Raw genomic sequence first — 12,465 nt, 5'->3', positions numbered from 1 at the left:
GGCCTGCCAGATCTGACCGGCTTCCTCCCCCACCATCTGAGCCAACTCACCACCAGGTGGTGATCAGTTGACAGCTCCGTCCCCCTCTTCACCCGAGTGTCCAATGCATGTGGCCGCAGGTCCGACGATACGACTACAAAATCGATCATTGAACTGCGGCCCAGGGAATCCTGATGCCAGGTGTACATATGGACACTCTTATGTTGGAACATGGTGTTCGTTATGGACAATCCATGACGAGCACAGAAGTCCAATAACAAAACACCATTTGGGTTCAGAGGGGGGGGGTCGACCATGCCTCCCAATCACTCCCCTCCAGGTCTCACTGTCATTGCCCACGTGAGCATTGAAGCAGACCCTCACAACACGTTTGGGCCTGCCAGATCTGACCGGCTTCCTCCCCCACCATCTGAGCCAACTCACCACCAGGTGGTGATCAGTTGACAGCTCCGTCCCCCTCTTCACCCGAGTGTCCAATGCATGTGGCCGCAGGTCCGACGATACGACTACAAAATCGATCATTGAACTGCGGCCCAGGGAATCCTGATGCCAGGTGTACATATGGACACTCTTATGTTGGAACATGGTGTTCGTTATGGACAATCCATGACGAGCACAGAAGTCCAATAACAAAACACCATTTGGGTTCAGAGGGGGGGGGTCGACCATGCCTCCCAATCACTCCCCTCCAGGTCTCACTGTCATTGCCCACGTGAGCATTGAAGTCCCCCAGCAGAACTATGGAGTCCCCAGAAGGAGCACCCTCCAGCACTCCCTCCAAGGACTCCAGAAAGGGTGGATACTATGAACTGCTGTTCGGCGCATAAGCACAGACAACAGTAAGGACCCAACCCCCACCCGGAGGCGGAGGGAAACTACCCTTTCATCCACCGGGGTAAACCCCAACGTGCAGGCACCAAGCTGGGGGCTGATGAGAATGCCCACACCTGCTCGGTGCCTCTCACCATGAGCAACTCCAGAGTGGAAGAAAGTCCAGCCCCTTTCGAGGGTACTGGTTCCAGAGCCCAAGCCATGCGTCGAGGTGAGTCCAACTATATCTAGCCAGAACCGCTCAATCTCGCGCACAAGCTCAGGCTCCTTCTCTACCAGAGAGGTGTCATTCCACGTCCCTAGAGCCAGCTTCTGCAGCCGGGTATTGGACCGCCAGGGTCCCCGCCCCTTGCTGCTGCCCAGCTCACACTGCACCCGACCCCTACGGCTCCTCCCGCAGATGAGAGCCCACGGGAGGTGGGAAATTGAGCCACTGGTTATATTTTATTTCATGCAAAAATAACATCATTGTTATTTCAAAAGCTAAAGGTATGTTTTGACAATCAGTTAATCTGATAGTGATTATAAAACAAATGTAGGATGAGTACATGGGGTGGAAATCCCAATACAGGTGCGAAAGAGCTGTTTTGTGGAGGTTTCCGTTTGTGCTTTTCTAGTTTGTCATTGTTTTGCCAGAATTTTGCTGTTATGAATGTCAAATGTTACACACAAGTCTTCCATTAAAAAAGTACGTTTTTAAAATAAGATTTTACACCTTTATTTAATGTGTGTAATTTAATTTAATTTAATTTAATTTAATTTAATTTAATTTAATTTAAGACTTGTGTGTAATATTTGACATTCATAACAGCAAAATTCTGGCAAAACAATGACAAACTAGAAAAGCACAAACGGAAAAATACGCAGTGTTAAAGGACACTTCAAGTTGGGGTACAAATGATTATGATTAGTAGTGTGAAAGAAGGAGCAAAACAAAATTTGGACCCCAGATGATGCCTTAAGAAAAGGAAAGTAGTATCGGGAAAGAATGTATGAATGGACATGAATAAATGTGAGTATGGCTGGATGAGATTAGGTATGTAGGTATGTATGTAGGTAGGGGTATGCATGTATATGTGTGAGGGGAGTGCGTGTTGGGGGGGGGGGGGGGGGGGGGGGGGTATGCATGTATATGTGTGTGTGGTTTGGTGGTGGGGGGGTGGTGTCCTGTACCCGGGGGCGCAGCTGGTGCGCTGGGGTGCGACCTGGCTGCCGCTGGGTGGCGGTCTGGGGATCCTGGTCCTCCGTCGGTGTGGGCTGTGCCCTCTGCCTGCGGGGGCGGGGGGCTGCTCACGGGCTCTTGGGGCCCTGGGGCCTGCGCTCTGTCTGCCCTAGGTGGCCGGTGCCCGGCGGGATCGGCCCTTGCCGGCCTGGGCCTGCTGGGGCCTGTTCCCCCTGACTGCGGGGGACTCTGGTTGGGCACCTCCTTCGCCACCTCCTGGGCAGATGCATGGCTGGCTCTGGAGTGGGGGGGTTGGGATCTGTACCTGGGGGTGACTGTCGATTACCCGGGTCTCTGGGTTCTCCTGGCCTTCCTCTAGCCGTAGGCGGGCGGGGTCACATTGGCATGATCACTCTTCTCTAAACACGTTCCACTCTGAATGTTCTGCATGAATGTTCTGCATGTGTCACAGTCACTGAGTCATCCAGCAAGTTTATTCACTAACAGCAGGTACCTCTCTTTCTGTCTTTTTGACTTAACTTGCTAGTTTCTGGTCTTCTTGATTGTCAACGGTTTTGTTCTCCACGAATCTAGAGTTGGCTTGTGTGGGTGTATATATTTATGTGTGTGGGTGGGTATGTGTGTGTACTTATGTGTATGTGTATGTGTATGTATGTATGTGTATGGATATGTATATATGTATGCATATGTGTGAGTGTATGTGTATGTATGTGTATGTGTATATGTATGTGTATGTATGTGAGTATGTATATGTGTATATATGTATATATATATATATATATATATATATATATGTGTGTGTGTATGTATGTGTATATGTATGTATGTATATCTATCTTTATGTATGCATGTATGTGTACATGTGTGTGTATGCATGTGTATGTATGTGTATATGTATGTATGTATGTATATATGTATATATATAATGTATGTGCGAGTGTATATACATATATATGTAGGTGGGTATGTATGTGCATATACATGTATGCATTGATCTCTTTCTTTTGTTTTTTTTTTGTTTTTTTTATGTTCTCTTTTCTGTTCTCTTTCTGCCCCTTTCCTGTCCTTTCCGGTCGGGTCCAGTAGCATAAACTCTGTAATACAAGCTATTATCCAAAACAAATTGAAAAATAAAATAAGAATCAAGAAATACAAGGGGATCATTACATCTACAAAAGTTCCCCTTGGCAAAATAAATTTGCTCAGCAGAACACAGCATCCAGAACATCAGTCTGCTTGCTTAAATGCTGGACAAGACAAAAAAAAAAAAAAAAAAAAAAAAAGAGACGAAAGGAAAAGAGACAGAAATGACAAATGTTAAAGGAGGGAGGAAATGGGAGGATGGACAGATGAAGGACGGAAAGGGAGGCTGGAAAAAAAAACAGCTTGCTAGATGGATGAGACTTCATCCTGTAAGCTTTCTGACAGCCAGAAATCTTCCTTTGAAACTCACAAAATGGAGCCTAAATCTTATATTTCCTGCTGCCTCAAACAGTCTGTACTGGAATGAGTGATATGCTTAAATATATTCAGTGTTTGGGTAAAAGTATGTACAGCCTGTGTTTGGTATGCTGAAGAAGTTTACATATGGTAGTGATTTATTTTCATTTCTAATGAGTCTACATGACAGACACTGGTTCACAATGTTTTCTTGTCAACTGCTCACTGCAGCAGCCATGCTATAAGCCTCTGTCATCAGTCCCAGATTGCAATATAAACTCTACCTCTGCCTGCTCCCTATTCCCATTTATGGCTGATGCATTTAGGCATCTGTACAGGTTTGTAAATACGAGTCCATCAACTTTTAGATACACTTTTATTATGTCATTCATTCCCAGGCATACATTTCTCATTTAAAATAAATCAAGACATTATAAATGTTTTGTTTACATGAATGCAAAAATGTGTATCTTTCTGTATATGATCATGTGGAAATGCCTATCTTGCTTATCTACAGCTGGAATACGTCCAATAATAGATCAAAAACCTTCATCTGGCGGGGACAGAATTAATTGTTTATTTGTTTCTCAGTTGTTCGAAGATAAATGGATTAATTTAAGTAAAGCAGCCTGAATCTGCAGCTGGAGCATTACTCGTTGATGTTGGGGTAAATTATGTAACCAGTGAAGATATTGTAGTCCAGATTTGTGCAGAGTTTCCTCCCAGACATCAGCTCCAGGTAGACCTGATCGCCTCGCTGCAGCTCCAGGGCCACAACCTGACAACAGACATACACTTACCAGTCAAATCTTTTGTGTTCGGTTTTTAGTTCTTCACTCGTCTTACCTGAGTAGCGCTGTCCTCAGCATCCTCTCGATTGTTCTCCCACACACTGACCCCTATCATCCCATTCTTCATCAGCTGGACCTACACACACAAAACATAATATTAAAACACAAATTCATCAACCTCCTGTTAGCATGCAGCATGAAAATTGAGTTTACTTTATGGTAGAGGCGTCCGTTCTCTTCCACAGAGGAGTAGACTGTGAAGGAAAACACATAAATACCAGAAGTAGGGGCAGTGAAGACACCTGGAGAGGGAGACAAAGAGTTAGTGAAGGCTTTCTTAAATCAGAGTTAATCCTCTGTTGTATGTGATTTGAATGTTTTCCTACCCAAGGATGGGTTGTATCCGTTGCCAGTGTTAAGAGCTACAGAGGCATATGGGATTGGCATATTGGTATTGAAAGGACCAAAGCAGCGCTCAGTTGATCCAAAAATTGCCACAGCAATATTTGGATCCATGGTGGCCTTGAAAGCAATTTTGAAACCATCTGAGAAAAACAGAGAGAGGTGGATTTATTGTACATTGGCCATCAGAATCACAAGAAAAGCCCTCTGGTGTTGCAAAGAAAAGTATTTACCTGTGTGAGACTGTACTCTGTCGTTCAGTGTCATGATTTTTTGCCACAAATTCTTAACCCTAAGGAAGGTGTCTTCTTCTAGTTTGTACATTTCATTGGCTGCACAGCAGCAGCCACGTTGGCGATTGAAAGTACAGTTGCAGTCCCATTTGTCGCAGGTCAGAGGACCCTTCCACTGGACTGCAGTAAGAGATAGGAGAAAAAAATGTTTCATTCTGAAGCAAGACGTTGCTGCAAATAAGTGAGACTAATATAAGATTGCTTGTAGTTTGGTTGCAAAGTATTCTAAGAAGATATAAAAGAGATCAATCAGTGTGACATTTGTATTTGCATGCAGTGTGAACAAGCAATGAGTATTTGTGTGGCTTACGTGCTGCTTCTTTTAGCATTTCAGCAGTGGACTGGGCCTCTACATAACCACAGAGCAACAGTGACCCTGACAGGAGCAAGGCTGATAATACACCCATCTGGAAGGAGGTAAACAGGAGACAGAGGAGGAAACCTCTCAGTTATTTCTTTTTAAATGAAGAAATATTTAAATAAATAAAATTCAATGAAATATATTAATTATTACACAAAGGTGCCTTGTAATAATGAAGTTGTAAATTGAATAAATGTGTTTATGTAACTTTTATTATGACAGAACAACGTTTTTGTGAATTCAAATCTCCGCTCAGACATCATGAATGAGAACAAATCCAGCATAGACAAGCAGTTTATGATATCCTGTATGTAGTTAAATCTGTTTAAATATATTAATCTATTTTTGCATACATTAATTTCACACTTTCAGGAAAAATATTGGTGAAACCCTTCCACTTTTAATTCATTATTAAAAATTATTCATCTAAAAATGACCTCTGATCTCTTGTGATATTATCATTTAACAAAGCTTTAAATAAGTCAGTGTTGTACCTAAATAAAACTGGGATTTCACTTTGAACTGGAAACATTTTCCTTTTCTATACCTTTAATTATCATTTGTTTAATGCTAATTTAGCAGCCAGACATAGCAAGTTTAGCTAGTTTATGTACTGCCAAACAATGCACCAGGTCTGCAAAATAATTAGCTTGAGGTAGCTAAAAGCTCAAATATTTATTTGAGTTAAATACAGCCCTAAGAAAACAAAATGATACATTTAAAATCTTAAAGGACCAAGACAGAGAGAGAGAGAGAGAGAGAGAGATGTGCCTGCTTGACAAGCATTAGCTTGCTAACATTTTAGCTTTAACAATTTTATATTTAGCATTTTAATCCTGTGGTCACAAATGGAAATGTGCTCGGAGGAAATACACAGCATATAAACTTTGTTCAATAAAACCGCTTACTTTGATTAAATCCATTATCCGTACTAAATCTGTATTATTATTTCATTCACTTTGCTTCAAGCTAAATAGTCGAACTGACAAAGATCCTCAAACTCCTGATGTGTAACTTGGTTTTGTTTTATCAGAACCGTATTACAGAATCAGCCTTTATGTTTTTATGGCGTGTTATTTAAACTCAGAGTGACTAATATTTATTGTTATTATAGTTTTTAAATGAGTATAATTTAGCGCTTTGTGTAAAGATATAAGCATTAAACTTACTGTTTTTACTGTTCCTTCCTCTCCTTGCTCTGAAAGTCTACGTGGCCGGCTGGTGAATTTGTGAAACTGAGATTTTAAAGCAGGGTGAAGTTATGCATCTTATTGATGGACTTCAGGTGATCCACCCCGCATCAAGGTGAATGACAGGAGCTCCACCTCCTCACATGTCAACACACTTAAACAAACACTGTGTCCAGGTATCCCCGCGTGATGAGCCACAACCATTATGCTGATGTAGCCGTAACAAAGAGCAACAGAGGATCTTATGGCACCTTTCAGGCTCCATTGTTTGAATCATAAAACCTTTTATTAGGGCAGTAGTGTCTGGTTGCTGTCCTTCCAGAGGACGCTGCTCTGATATTTTGATATGGGCAGTAAAGCTGTCATGTCCTTTTGGAGTATAATAGTCCACAGTCAAGAGGAAAAAAAAAAAGATAATTTTATCTGCGCATCAATGAAGGTGTGAATCTAACAATAAGATCCTTTTACCTGGTTCTCATGATGAAGATGATTAGCTCCCAGAATCACTTTCACCTCAGAGTTGGCGGGAAACCCAGACGTACTGATTGTGTTCCAACCCGAGTCGGGTTAGGTGATAGTCACCTGGAACGCTCTACAATCGTATCTGTGAAATGATCTGGTGCTGCCAGGACACTTTTATTCTGCAAAGGCATCACAAAAACATCCTGGTGTTGCTTTTCAAAGAAGGTTCAAGGAAGGAGTCCAATATTTGAGCAAAACAAGCAAAAAAATCCCCCAGAAACACCTCAGACCTGGTTCAGGAAATGAGCATGATGGGTCTTTGGCTGTAAATGCAAAGCGATTTTAAGGTATGATTTATGATGCAGATGCAAAATCAAGATTGAAATGAGTTGGAAGCAGTTTACCTTTTACTTTTATGCCATCATTCTCTCCTCATTGGGGTCCTCTTCACCGAGGGCTGCCCCTGCTCTGACTGCACGGGTGTTGCTGTGGAGGCTGTCCCTGTCTGGTGGGTCGGGATCCAGCGCTGGAACCTTACAGTTGTGGCTTGGGTCCTGTCTGCCCGGACCTTGGTGACCCCCATGGTGATGGCCTGAGTGCTCGTGGGTTGGGGTAGCCCTTTGTATAGATGCACCCTGAGGATATCGTTTCCTTATCTGGTACACATGTACCTGGCCATTTGTCTTCTTTTAACTGTTATAGGGGCTAATAGGACACGGGTGAGGGTGGTTGTGGGTGGGTGAAAGGGGACTATGGATGTATATGTGTGTGTGTTATCTATTTTGATGTAAATTGTTTTATTATGTAAAGCACTTTGTATTGTTTATAAGCACGAAAAGTGCTATACAAATAAAGTTTGATTTGATTTGATTTGATCATGGCTGATAAAATGAAAACTACGTGTAGTCACAGTGGAGGAGGCTCAGGAAAAAACAGATGAGGTGTGGACTGACTGCGGACCTCATCAGACATGATGATGCAGATGTGATACGAGCAGATTTGATCTATGTGGGTTTAATTTTGGTCCTTTCATTTCTAAGCATGCTGTATGACTGTGTGGTTCATTCCTGTTTCTACCAGAACATGTTAAACGTCTGCAGCTCCTCCAGATGTTGCTTCTGGAGTTTTAACTTTGAGATCTGAACACATCACACCAGTAAACACTGGTTTCCAGTAAGTCATAAAAAACCCTCCTGATAATTTACAGATCTTAGATCAGTTTAGGACCAGAAAACACGTGTCTGAAACATACAAACCAGACCAGAGAACAGACTCCAGACCAGTCCAGACTCCAGACCAGACTCCAGACCAGAGCCCAGACCAGACTCCAGACCAGAGACCAGACCAGACACCAGACCATACTCCAGACCAGAGACCAGACCAGAGACCAGACCAGACACCAGACCAGAGACCAGACCAGACTCCAGACCAAAGACCAGACCAGAGACCAGTCCAGACTCCAGACCAGACTCCAGACCAGAGTCCAGACCAGAGACCAGGCCATACTCCAGACCAGAGACCAGACTCCAGACCAGAGACCAGTCCAGACTCCAGACCAGAGACCAGTCCAGACTCCAGACCAGACTCCAGACCAGAGTCCAGACCAGAGTCCAGACCAGAGACCAGACCAGAGACCAGACCAGAGACCAGTAAATAGTTATTTATAAATAATTTCGATGATTTTTTGACACCCTTCAACTTCTGTCTCATTAAGATTTTGTTTCTTTTTAAATAGTTCTTTGAATTGTCTCGTTGTTGGTTATTTCTGTCATTTTGTAACTTTACGGTCTCATCATTTGTCACTGTTTCGACATCTGTTTTCAACAATTTCAGTTTTGTTTACATTTGAACTCTTTATGGTCATTTTGCATAACTTTGCTTTTTGTCCATCTTTTACCACATTTTGATCATTTTACATCAGTTGTAACACAGCAGTTTATTTGAGTTACTGTAGGAGTAACAGAGGTTTTCCTGCATGTGCCGCTGTCTCCATTAGCAGAAAGCCCATCAGTTTTCTGAGTGTTTCTAACCTCACGTTGTCACCTCCCCTGCTGTTCCTGCTCCTCTTTTTAGATAACAGGGTGTTTTCTCACATGCTTGCTGCTTTTAAAGCAATCTCCTCTCCTGGGGAAAAGCATTGTCTGAGAGGAATCTCACATCAGCTGACCTGGTTCTTCTCACAATGTCTCATGTTCCTCATACCTTATCAGCTAGATGGAGGCGGAGTGTATTAGGTGTTTTATGTCTGCTTTGCACACGCGTCCCCTCTGAACAGTTGATTCACATTACTGCGTGTGATAACGCTGACGCGAGATGTGCTGTTTCCTGACCTCAGATGATCAGATTTCAATCCAGATAGTTGCGTTTCTGCATAATGGTCTGTGTGAGATTGCTCGATATGGAGCTAAAATGCACCAGTTTTCACCGGTGACAAATAACATATGTAACATCATATGGAGTCATTATTTATTTAACAAAGGCAAAATAAAATGCCAGAGCAGCATGTACGAAAAAAAAAAAAAAGCCTTCATCTGTAGTATCAGCCGCTGAGATCACTGTGAAGCTTTTATGCACATCTCTGAGCATCCGGCCACGAGATTTAAGTCAAGTCTGGGTTTTGGCCTGATTGTCAAAAAGTCCTTATTTTTTCTCTGTTCTGAAGATTTGTTGGTTTGTTTGGTTGTGTCGCATCACTCAGTTTCAGCCACGTTGTAGCTGCCAGACCTCCAGTTTGGCCTCATAATTCCTTCCTATGGTCTGCTCAATGACTGCAAAACCACCACGCCAGCCGACATGAGTTGCATGCGCTGAGAAACCGTGTGGTTTTTACTCACCATGAGAATCTAAACATGGTGGTGTGCACTCTTCTAAACATGCAACGGAGCTTAGCACTGGGTACAGACTCGCCTTACATGTGCTCTACACCAGAATCATCTGAAGAGCTGGAAGTACATCTTTGAAACGGTTCAAACGGTGTTTGTGAAGCTGTACCCAGCACTGCTCTATGAGGTTCCATTTGTGTTTAAAAAAAAAGTATATGTAATATGTGTATACGTTGTTGGTTTATGTTGTTGCAATGTGTCTTTGGTAGATGTCTATGGCCTAATGTTTTTGACAAGTGTTGTTTTTTGTATATGTCAATATTGCATATGTATTTCTTGCATATGTCCATGTTGTATATGTACACGTTGTACATGCATCTGTTGCATATGTATTTATTGCACATGTTGGGTGATGTAAATGTTGTACATGTATATTGTTGCATTTGTGTTTGCTGCATATGTAGACTTCGTATTTTGCCACACATCTTTACCTTCTGATTGGCTAATGTCGTTGCTTTCTGTTGTTGGTCTCTGCCGTTGTTGCCTTTGTCACAAATAAATGTTAAAATAGGCCATGTCTGGTCTAAGTGTTTATTACACATTACAAAAATGTTAGAATTTAAAAAAATACATATTTTAAAAAGCTTTCAAAACATTTCCATAATGGCATTCCATTTTCCCTTCAGGCGGTAATACAGACAGCAAAGGGGTCCTAGTGCAAATAGCGCCGGGATAATGATGCTGGCTACTTTTAATTTTAATAACCTAAAACTAAATAACCTAAAAAAAATCTAAACTATCTTCTTGGAGTTTGGGTTATTTACTGTGTATGATTGTGCAATAAATACATATGCAACAGATGCATGTACAACATGTACATATACAATATGTACTATATGTACATGTGCAAGAAATACGAATGCAATATTGACATATACAAAAAGCAACAACACTTGTCAAAAACATTAGATCATAGACATCTACCAAAGACACATTGCAACAACATAAACAAACAACATGTACACATATTACATACACTTTTCTTTTACACAAATGGAACTTCATACTGCAGGGCTCAATCAATAAATAACAGCTTTTCTCCTGATATTATTGAATGTGCCTTTGAAACAGCATGCTGTGAGGTTGCAGAGGTTTAGTTGTTCCTCATAAATATGATTTTTAAGCAGTTTTTGAGTTCTTTAATGCATACTTCCTGGACTGCAGGGTGATGTTAGCACCGTCTTCTTGCCTCACAGCCTCATTAGACTTTCTGTGGGGAGTTTGCACTTTGCATGTGTGAGTTGTTTGTGTCTCTGTGTTGAACTGGTGACCTGTCCAGGGCGTTCCCTGCTTCTTGCCTAGTAGCTACTGGGACAGACTCCAACGTCCCACATACAGGGAGTGGATTAAGTAACTATATTTAAAAAATGAATGGATGAAATACAGATTTCCCAACTAAAGAATCAGTCGTTGAGAAACTTTTACAAAGTAAAGAAACCAGCTGCAAAGTGCTGTTGAGTAAGCTAAACAAAGTGAGAAAAGAAAAAGAAAAATCATGTTGAGACACGTCAGCTTCCCTGTGAGCTTTAATTGAACTTAGTGGTCGGGAAAATGAATGAATGAATGATTTACTCACGCAACTTCTTACCATAAACTGCTCCTTTTTTTTCCTCTGATATTTCAACTTAGCAACACAAGTCGTGTCAGCTTTAGGAAATTAATATTTATCCTACTTACGTGTATGATTATACTTTCAGATACCTTCTTAAGTGCAGTACAATGCAGTCCTTTAGCTGAGTTCATTCAGTAAAAGCTGCATAGCTTTGTGGCTTACTTCATTTGTGAGTTTACTGCAGGAGTGGTTCTCAAACTAGAGCACCCACCCACCACCCACCATGGAAGATACAAGATCATTTTAGGTGGTCGGTGCATCATTGTAAAAAATATATATAGTTTTGATCAAAAATTGGACTTTTTAACTTATGGATATCTATTCTATTCACAATTAAATAAATATTTATGTCCTGGAAAACTTCAAGGATCAACAAGCAGAAGTTCAACTTAACAGCTTTGATTGACAAACCAAGTCATTGTGCTGAAGAGCGACATCATGACATGAATAAACCATAGTAGAAAAGAATATTGGGAAATAAAAACTGTCTTTCAAAAAAAAACAACATTTTTGACAATAAATTTTTTTTTAAAATTTAAAAAAAAAATTTTTTCAAAAAAGTATGACATAGTGAGAATAATCATGAAATATTTAATAATAAAATAATTAAATAGATATTTAAGAATAAAGAATTATATTTAACAATATTGTTTGATGAAACTATTTATAATTTTCACTGTTTCCTTCATTTTATGCAAACAATTGAATGTGATGAATAAGAATTTGCAAATTATGCTACTTTTTTTTTTATTTTTTTATTTTTTTTTACAAACGAAAGCAATTACATTCCTCAGGTTTCTAACTCAAACTGAGTTAGAGACCTGAAAACTGAAGTTTTATTTGACAAGTCTTTGTAATTGTTCAAATATCATAATAATTAGTAATTAAAGAAAAGTATTTAAAATTTAAACAAAAAGTATGAGTATCGATATCAGAATCAGAATTAGGACCAATATCGGTATCGGCGATACTTGCCTTGGGTTTACTTGGTTTTAAATCAATACTAAAACTTGCAGTC

The sequence above is a fragment of the Telmatherina bonti genome, assembly GCF_933228915.1.
Source record: "Telmatherina bonti genome assembly, chromosome: 9".
Lineage (NCBI taxonomy): Eukaryota > Metazoa > Chordata > Actinopteri > Atheriniformes > Telmatherinidae > Telmatherina > Telmatherina bonti.
Note: the sequence above shows the minus strand (reverse complement) of the source record.